A 10,130-nucleotide genomic window follows, 5' to 3' on the forward strand; every position below is an offset into this window, starting at 1 on the left:
TCCTTAAAGCGGCTACTAAACTTATCATGAGACCAACAAAAAACATTAGGGTAATGGTCTAGGACAACGGTAACGTACTGGTTTAAAATTGTAGCTTGCTGAAGAAAAAATGTGGCATGTGGAAATGAAATGCCACGTGGGATCACACGACAAACTCCGATCACACGAACGGAATAATCGTTCAACAATAAAGAAACGAGATCATCAATGGCAGAACCAACCACATCTTGAGGATATCTGGAGCGAGATCCCTGACCACGTGGAGGTCCTTCTCCATTAAAGCGTGAACCGTTCGACCGCCAACTCCATGCAAACAAACCGACGCTGTGCCCAGAAGCTTAAAGTCGCGACTGGCTCGGGGATCAAAACCCGCTCGCAAATCGCGCTGAAGCCTCTTCACAAAGGAATGACCCAAAATAAGAGCGGTAGGAACAGAACTAGCGCCTGCCATGGTATAAAATATCGAGAATATCACCGAGGAACTCGGACTGTGATGTAAATATAAAGCAAATACCGCGCGCGGGCAAAACAAGATGAGCAAACGTGGCAAGGATATGCTAGGAGTTGGCGTAGAACTATCTCGTCCAGCGATGATCAACAGAATGAATGAATACTTCGTGGCGGAGCCGAGCTAACTCGTGATACAGTAGAAAGAGGGGGGTCGACGTAATGAAAATATAACACCTCCAACGCTAGCCCCGCTACGTGACTTGCTTGATTACATAACCATCGTCACGGCGTAACAAACTGCGCGCGTGACTAAAAACTTGCTTGTAGCTGAAGTAACATAATAGGATTAATAGCAACCCCGGGGAAAAAAATGAAAATCCTATTCGCAAGCAAATATTTTCTTTATTTTATCTGTCCAAATAAAGTTTTTATCTGCCGCCATGTTTGATTTGCCGCGTACTTCACCTAGCTACAACGTGATTGGCTAAAAGCATTAGCTTAACCAATCACAGCAGAGAAAAGCCATTCAAATGCCGTTTCAAAATTTGCACGGACCCGTGTAAACACCATTGCGATCTGTAACAGAATTTGTACTGTTCCATGTAAACAGGAGGTCCAGGTACAAAATTCGTCCGAGCAAAAATTTGTCCGGACCCGTGTAAACGTTGCCTAAGCAAACTAAACACTCTAAACGGTCCGTTTTTTTGTACTTTGCTTACAGCTACCTCCGCTACCTTAAGAACCTTTGCACTAAAACCAGTTGCTTATAATTAGGACCAATTTCTTTCTCATTTTTCCTTGTCGAATTATGTGTGAGTATGTGTGGGGCAACTAATTTCTGCACTATTGCAACAGAGGACGTTTTCCATGTTTCCATAGCCTCATCTAAACACGAGGGGGAGTTGAGAGAATTCAAGACGGCTATGCAAACCCGAGACGCAGTCGAGGGTTTGCATAACTGTCGAGAATTCTCCCAACTCCCCCGAGTGTTTAGATGAGGCTATGGAAACACGGAAAAAGTCCTCTATTGCTTTTATAAAATATTTCACAAAGATAATTCCACAAATGAAGAAAAATGCTGTTTTTTTTTTCTTTACTTTCTGATTGAAAATTGAAACAGATTTTCTTGATACACGCTAATATTTCCTACCAACCATTGTTTCCATACTCTCATCTAAACACAGCTATTCACCAATGAGACTGCGCGTACTATCCTAAATTATTTATAATTTGCTTTATTAATGTGATAAAACTAGCCATAAAAGTTTGCGTTCAAAGTAAAACTTAATGAAAGCTTGAAAAACTATAATTATTACGCCTACTGCACGAGACAATAGCCTCTCACGGAGACACTCTTAGGGCTTCGTCACCTGTTCCTGCCCCACGAGCGTCTGCTGAAAAAAGCCGGAATTTACGTAGACCAATCACAACTGACTTCCAGATTCTTGAAGTGAACTTTGGACCCTGAGAACGTTTGCGTACGGTCAGTGCAAGAAAATGGGCTTCATGTGTTGGGCATTTAAAATTGCTGACTACAATTCTTATCAACCAGAAACTGGAGCGCATAAATTTCATGCTTTGGCTTAAATGTTTGCGGCTCTTCACAAAATGAGTACGGTAGAATTCGTATGTTTGAAACATTTTGCTTGTTTCAAACCTATTTGTGGCGTTCGCTTGCAATTGATATCATATTTACATTTCTTTCCCCTGTATCTTATTGGAGTAGTTTCTTTCGAATAACTCCATTTCTTGTAATAGTCCTTCTGTTGAAGTAATCTGAGGTTTGCTTTATTTTTCAAATCGAAGAAACCCTGAGTTCGAACGATCGGTTCGCAACAAAAAAACATGAAATCAACTTTTGGACAAGATCATCGCCAAAAGCAGCCTGAAAATCTCCAGCTTAAACGTAATGGATTTTTTTTTCAAGCTTCTTTTCGCTGCTGCCCTAGTTGCGTTCACTGTGCTTGAAGGTAATGGTTCTCGAGCAGTTCAAATACACTCGCAATACTTTAATATTTTTATACGTATTTATATATTTCCACGGCGCTTTCTATTTTAGATGAAATGACACCATGCCCTTGCTAAGCATTCGCAAGTTGACCAGCGAGAGTGCCAATGCATACCCCACCGAGCAATTAATGTTTTTGAGGAATATTTTGGAAAGGCATCGTTCCTTTCAGGATTTATCCAAAGAAGAAGATAACGCATTGACGCTCCCAGGGGAGCAATCTATACAGCACCGATTGGTTCCTATGTAACCTCTACGTGATTTCCAGATGAGTTTCTTAACAAAGGGAAAGGAATGTGTAGCTCGTTTCAACAGACACTCGTGCGTGGGAGGCTAACGAGACAATTTTTTCTCGTTCGAGGGATTGAAAACACGAGCCATGTTAATTGTAATTGACCCTTCCATTTTCGCCGAAACGGCACTTTTGGGCTGCCTGTGCATAATCTCGACCCTAAACTGACATCAAGTTTCCTATTGTATTTCTCATGTTTTCCTGCTTTTGCCATTTAAGTAATGATCCGTGTTAGGTGGATAGCAATTTCCATTGTTATGTGGCAACGGGGCTTTCCCCACATAGGAATGTTATCATTTTTAGACAGATAATTCATAAACATACAGGAAATCATTTAAAGCAATAAAATTCATTTACAGCCCAATTTTAAAGGGTGTTTTTTTGTGTTAAAAGATTTTGACCAATCACAAGAGTTGAAAACAAAAGCCAAGAAACGTTTACAATTTTACATGTTCCCCACATACGATTTCTGTGGAATTCATTTAAACTGAGACCAGATGAAAGATGGAAGATGGTTGGAAAGTAAGGATGAATATAATACTGCTTTTATGAAGTTTTGTTAACTTTTGCTGTTTAAGCCAATCAGAAGTAAGTACAGACAATAGAAAAGTTATCACCTTTTTGCATACCAATTGAATTCCAACATGTTCGTTGCCGTTGTTGCTATCGTTCTCATCTGGACCGTTTCTTAAAAGCAGGTTAGTGGAATTGTATTGATGTAGCTTTGTCAAGAAATTTCATACACTTCTTCGCTGTAATAAGATGTGAGGCCATGAAACCTTAAACGAGTCGCAAAGTCTTCAAAATCCATACGGTTTTTATCAGTGTTTCCTCGGGTAAGGAACTGACTTCATTACTTAAAGGGAAAGTACGGTCTAGAAAAAGTTTCTCTGAATCGAAATTTCTTCACCTGTATTGTTATACTTGACCACTCATTTGGACTAAATGTGTTTAAATAGCCAACAATAACGCTTCAAAAATAGGCAATTTAAATTGAAATCCGCCATCTTTGTTTTCTGTATGCAAACGAGGCTATGACGTAGGAGTAGTCAAGGATTTCTCCGGGTGACAAAATGTACTTGATTTAAAGAAGAAAAACACAGGCGAGGAGAGCAATACTTTGCAGAATTGAATCATTATCCAGAGGCTAAATTGCATTGATCTTGGCTCCACCTCTGAACAGATTTACCTCGTGATCGTTAAACAGGGTTTTATATGTGAGTTATATTCAGGAGTTTTACAAAACGAAAGAGAGCTTGCAGTGCTATCCCGCGCTCATTGCTGTGAAATAAATGCCTGGAAATCAAGTTTAATCTGTCTACCGTGGCTTTCTACGAGATTCCTGTTACAACTTCAAAACAAACGATTGATTTATACATTTCCATCAAATGGTAAGAGTAAATCGTTTCAGTAGTTTCTATACAGCTAACAAAATTTAACCACATTTCAAGTTATGTTTATTAGCACATAACAGTGAAAGTCGTCTATATATGGCTTGATTCAGTTTTCCCGCTTCAATTCAATGATATTTTGGACCAGTTGACTGAGGTTTCCCTATGAAGCGAATGTCACCAAGACCAATATTCATATACCTGAAGATCCCCCTTGAAGTCCTCCTTGGTAAAATGACAGACCCCAACAGACAATATAACAGTCGGGTTTCCACGTTTGAGAAATCCATCCACGTTTTATTTTCGCCGGCCAACTTTTCTTTAAATTTTAATTTTCCAGTGAAATATGTGTTCTCAAGTCTAGGCATCTGTCTATTTCATCCCCCTCGAAAGCGTACACCCCAAAAGTGGTATACGTGTATTGAACAACATCTGAAAGTTTCGTTGGCTCATTCTAAATTAAACGCTTACCCGTGTGAAAGCAAACAAATACGTTTGCTAAAGCATCGAAGACCACTTATGTCCAGAAATGCGCCTTGAAGACGGCTGTCGCTGAAGGAAGAAAGTGAAATGGTACGCTTGTCGAATATTTCTTTGTCGCATGTTCAAGGTTTTTGTACTGTTTACATTTGCTCTGGCTGATACAGTTGCCGTCTAATCGATCCTAGCTTTCACTTTTTCTTTACTTCTTCATCAGCTTCCCTTACTCTCTCGTACTTGGCATTCCATTCTGCGTCGGCTATAGTTTCATTGTCAAATGTAGCGGCCTCTTCGTCTTCGCTCGACTCGCTCATCGACAGAGATGCATAGCTTTCTTGTTTAATCTCGTATTCTGGAGACGAACTTAGCTCACACTTATCTTAATTCACGTTACTAAACTCTAAATCTTCTTCGCTTGAAGACATTTGCTGTTCTGGAGAAGCTTCCCCTCTTAAAAACTATTCAGATGATTCATTTACTCCTTTAATTTAAACCAGTTGAAGTATTTTTTCAGTTCTTTTTCTTTTGTATTCACTTAGATTCAAGCTATTAACGCGGCACATAAATTAACTTGTTCACTCTCCTGTTTAGATGGGACAAGATCCATCACTTGGTATGAACCACCCCCGTTAGAGACGACTGCGGATCCAAGGGTTATTCGAACCATAGATATTAACTGACCTGACCAATGCATCAGCCAACAATCCTATCCAGTCAGTGGGTGTTTATATAGGCGTTACTAGGATTTTGAGCATCGTACCGGTATTTAATATAGCTCGGGTAGTACTGGGTTTTGAAGATAGATCGGTTTAACTTCACTTGGATCAATTCACAGCGATTTATACTAATCATCTTCAAAGTAACCAAGGATGTCGAAGAAGATGTTGCTTGTCAGTTTGACACGTTAGGAGGAGGGTCCTCGAAATCATGGAAACGGACATTTCGAGTGACCGTTGTTGGTAAGATTTAAAAACTGAAAAGTTTGGAAATCATTATAACCCTTGCAGCAGATAAAATTTTATTAGCATTGTTGTAGCTTTGTCTTTTCAATGTTACAACTGAAGAGTCAATTCCATCATGATGGTAAATTCCTCCTGCTTTTCGAGAGTTCCGAAAATGAAAAGTAAACGATCACATTATAGGGCACAGTCGTCTACTGAGCATCATATGATATCTTTATTTACCTTCTGATTGGACTAGTATCTCTGAACATTTACTCTCCCAGCCCCGATATACTATAGAGAACAAACCAGAGCTGGGAACTTGGCGCCCTACAACGCCTAAGTAAGACTTTGTAGTCCAATGTGAAGGTGAGGGGGATTCGAGAAGAAGTGCTTTCACAGGTTCGAAAGCAAATAGCTTAAAAAAATTAGTGTTTTTGAGATAAAAAGAAAGTAAAGCTTGGGGATCAAAACAGTGCATGCTTGTGTTTTCAACACAAGTGAGGAAATAAGAACAGCAACGAAATGTTCAAGATGGAAGTGACAGCTCGGGAACATGGAGGTGGGCGTCACGTCACCCATTGTAAGCATACGTTTATGGGTAAAAAATGGATTCTTTGGTTCGATGGTTACAAATGAATAAAGTTAAAGCTAATTTCTGTAAACAAAGAAAATATGTAGTTATTATTTTGATTATTTTAGTTCCCGCCAAGATCATTGACATTTCTGCAAATCAAACTGTTACTGAGGGATATGCTGAGCTAAATCTAAATTGTTCAGCAACTGGTGACCCAGTACCAAAATCACGTGGACAAGACTCTTTGACAGCAGTGTTGTCACAATGCCACTGATGAACATCAGGAGGCAGGATGGAGGAGGATACAGATGTACTGCTAATAATGGCGCAGGATGGCCTGCTTTTAAAGATGTCTACATCAATGTTCAGTGTGAGTACTATTTTTATCTCTTTACAAGTTTAGCGCAAATACGACTATAACTAGTGTTATAGAATAAGATTTAGCCAAGCCTAAAGCTAAAAGCGGACCTCCTGGGTTATTCTTACTGGCTGTGCGGTTAGTGAAAAAAAACAGGGTTTTGGAATTGCCCGCGTTTTTGGTCACTGCTTAATTAAATCATTTTCTTCGCTTTCCTCTATAGAAAAAATCATTGCCTAACTACAAAATTCCACGCGAAATTTCATGCGAAAAACCGATATCTCATGAATCTTTTAAACCGAGATTTAGTAAAAGTTAAGAAAATAAAGTTAAAATTAAATCTAAGAACTAATTTGTTGATCATAATATTACAACCTAATAATTATTTAATAACTAACTACATTGATGAACAGCAAGAACAACGCATGCATCTGTCGTCCAACAGAGAGCTAACTTCAAACTTTCGAATAGTGCTTCTTTGAAAGTTGTTCAAGGTTTTTACATTTGACATTTTTAGGCAGTTTTCTCCATAGTTTTAGTCCAAGGTAGCGCAGAGAACGTTGACCATGTGTTACTGTATTATATCAAGGAATGCTAAAGTCAGTTTGTCTTAAAGAATAAGAGGTGCTATGAGTATTAAAAAAGTTGCTAATATAGGCTGGACATAATGTGTGTTTGACTTTATACACAAGGGTGCATACATCTTGCAGGCGTCTGTTCTTTAGTGTTGGTAGCTCAACCCTCTTGAGTTATTCTGAGTAGGTTCCGTGATGATCTTTCTACACAGCCCTTAAGCCTCTCTCTTGGAGTCTTTCTATCTTGTGCGAATCGCTGGCTTTACAAAAGTGCCAAATTAATGGACAATACGTTAAGTAGGATAGAATCGTTGTTTTGAACAGTACTAGATTGACACTAACCGGAATTAGATTTCTTAGTGGCATAAGCGCTCCTTTCCCTTGGCTGGCCTTCTTACAGACTAAGCTGATGTGATCAGTGAAGTTAATTAAGTTTCGAGTCTAAGGTAACACCTAAGTGTTCAACCTTTCCTACTGTTTTTATTTCCTCATTGTTCACACAGAATCGTTTTTGTCTTCACTGTCACCAATGTTCATAGAAGGATACTTTTTAAGATTCCCAGCTAGAAGATTGCAGGCGCACCAGTTAGTAGCATTGCGCGCAGTTTCTGTAAGCTCCAAGTAACACTAGATTGTGTTTATAACACAAGGGCTTACGTGAAAGTCCGAAAAGCAAATAAATATTATTGGCCTTTTGAAATAATGGTGTGCAAGATTCAAACCGTTTCACAAGTTTATTTCACATAAATGACATGAAAAACACACATGAAAATGTTGCCTTAAAATTTGAAATTTGGCTGGCCGCTAAGAACACGGCCCGCTAAATTTGAAATGAAAAGATATAATAATTACTGGTTATTTAATAATTTTCTATGGAATGCGGGTGAATATTTCGCGAGGGATTTATGTTATTTGTATACAACTGGCTTTTAGGCGAGTTGTATACAAAATGACACAAATTTCAAGTGAAATTTTCACCCGTATTCCATAGAAAACCATTTAATAACCATATCATCATATAAATATTACACTTTCAGCCAAAAATCACTCTTACAAGGACAATGAACCCATTTTCTCAACAAAGGCGCTGGCTGTTTCCTATTCCTTCCTTAGCTAATTTTATATTCAAAATGTGTTGGACTTAATAAGCTGAATTCAAATATCAGCGATCTGATTGGGCAGTACGTTTTATGAAATACCGCTCTGTTTTCATGGTAAATCCAAGATCGCTAGAAGTACCGCTCTGTCACAGGGAATGCTTAGCTCTGATTAGCTAATGTGTAATATCAACTTCTTACTAACCGAGCGCGAGGGCCGTACTGGGGAATATTGGCCCGAGGTCGTGGCAGTACGGACCGAGCGCAGCGAGGTCTATTCATAAACGACCGAGGGCCAATATTCCCCAGTACGGCTCGAGCTAGCTCGGTTAGTAAGTAGTTTATTATATGGCTTTTTCATTACCTTTTGCTTTGTTTTTGCAAGCCCGTAATCGGCCCGTGGTCATTACCGGAGAATAATGCCCTACGATTCAGTCACAATGAGCCAATCAGAGCGCGCGTTATATCGGCTACAAACACAAGCCATATAATAATTATAAGATAATAGGAATTAATGTATGGAATAAGCCAATGCGGAGTTTCAAAAAAATACGTGGGCGCGTCGGGATAAAAACAAGCATCTTTTGTTATGGAAATTGTTTGCAGAAATTTGCTTTCAAAATCTTTTGCAATAAGTTAATTGCAAACGTCCATGCAGTGGACAAAGTGTCCGTTAAAGTCTAGTAAGCCTTTACTACCTATCTCCAAAAATAAGATAAGAGTGAAGGTTATATATCAATCTTAGCCCGAGGTCTTTTAAACGCCGTGGGGATTCTTGCTTTTGTAGTACAGGAAAAGGAGGCGCGTCTATTGGATTCTATCATTAAATTTCTGATGGTTTTTGGGAACCAGGCCAAAGCTGATCTTTCAAATAAATTTTCTTAATTTGTTTCACTAAAACTGTCAACCGGGTCCCCTAAGTTGTATTGACGAATGTCCGTGACATTCACAGGCTATTCTGCAAGCAAGAAATATCCGATAAGAGTCAACAGTGGTGCCCGTCTCATTAATTACCTTATTTACATGGTGCTTTAGCTTGCATGATTACACCTGAAAATGTCATTTTAAGCGAAAACGTGACAACCAGTGAAGTCTGTTTGAACCTTATGGTAAACTTCACATGGACAGCTGAAGCCACCAATCCTGCGCAGGGCCATTCCTATCAACCCAGTTCAGTGTTGGTGTGAATTCGCAAGACTGCGCTAGAAACGTTTTATGTCATTTTGCCGATCCTCTCTTCTTAGATCCTGCTCAAGTCTCAGGTTGCAGAGCGGATGTCACAATACCTGAGAGAAGCACAACACTGTTTTCATGTCCAGTTGACGGAAACCCTGAACCCACCATAACATGGTACATTGGCAGTGAAGCAGGTGGACCTGTGATTTCCAATAAAAAACAGTTGGAAGCCGGGGAAAGTGGATGTTACACATGTTCTGCAAGTAACTCTCTTGGACCACCAGTCACTGTCACACAATGCCTGAAAATTGGTAAGTGAAGTCATGCGCCTATCCCTTTCAAAGAAGCACTGGTGGTTAACGCTTAGCTACAATTTTTTTCGCTGGAAGCGCCATATTTTTTTTTACTAGTTTCGGGTGTAAGTAGAATCGGTGGTAACCATCACTAACTTGTTATTTATGTACAACTAAATCGGTAGTCATGCAGTAAGGAGAGCCTAATTGATTTGTATCTATTCAGACTAACAGGCGAGCGAAAGCAGGAGAAGGTATGGTCAACTGAGCTTTCGGATACTTTTGTGTGTATAGAATTGAGACATGTTAGATGAAGTGCAACTAGGAAACGTGAACCCTGAATTTCAAAACTCTTTTTAATTATGCAATACATGCATATTGTGTGGAGCATATTTTATATTCTTGTTCAATTTTCTTGTCAGTTGCATATTCACCATCGCCAATGACACTGCAAACGTCTCCAACAGGTAACAACTGCAAGCTGGGCATAAC

Source organism: Montipora capricornis, chromosome 13 (genome assembly GCF_036669925.1).
Source record: "Montipora capricornis isolate CH-2021 chromosome 13, ASM3666992v2, whole genome shotgun sequence".
NCBI classification, from domain to species: Eukaryota; Metazoa; Cnidaria; class Anthozoa; order Scleractinia; family Acroporidae; genus Montipora; species Montipora capricornis.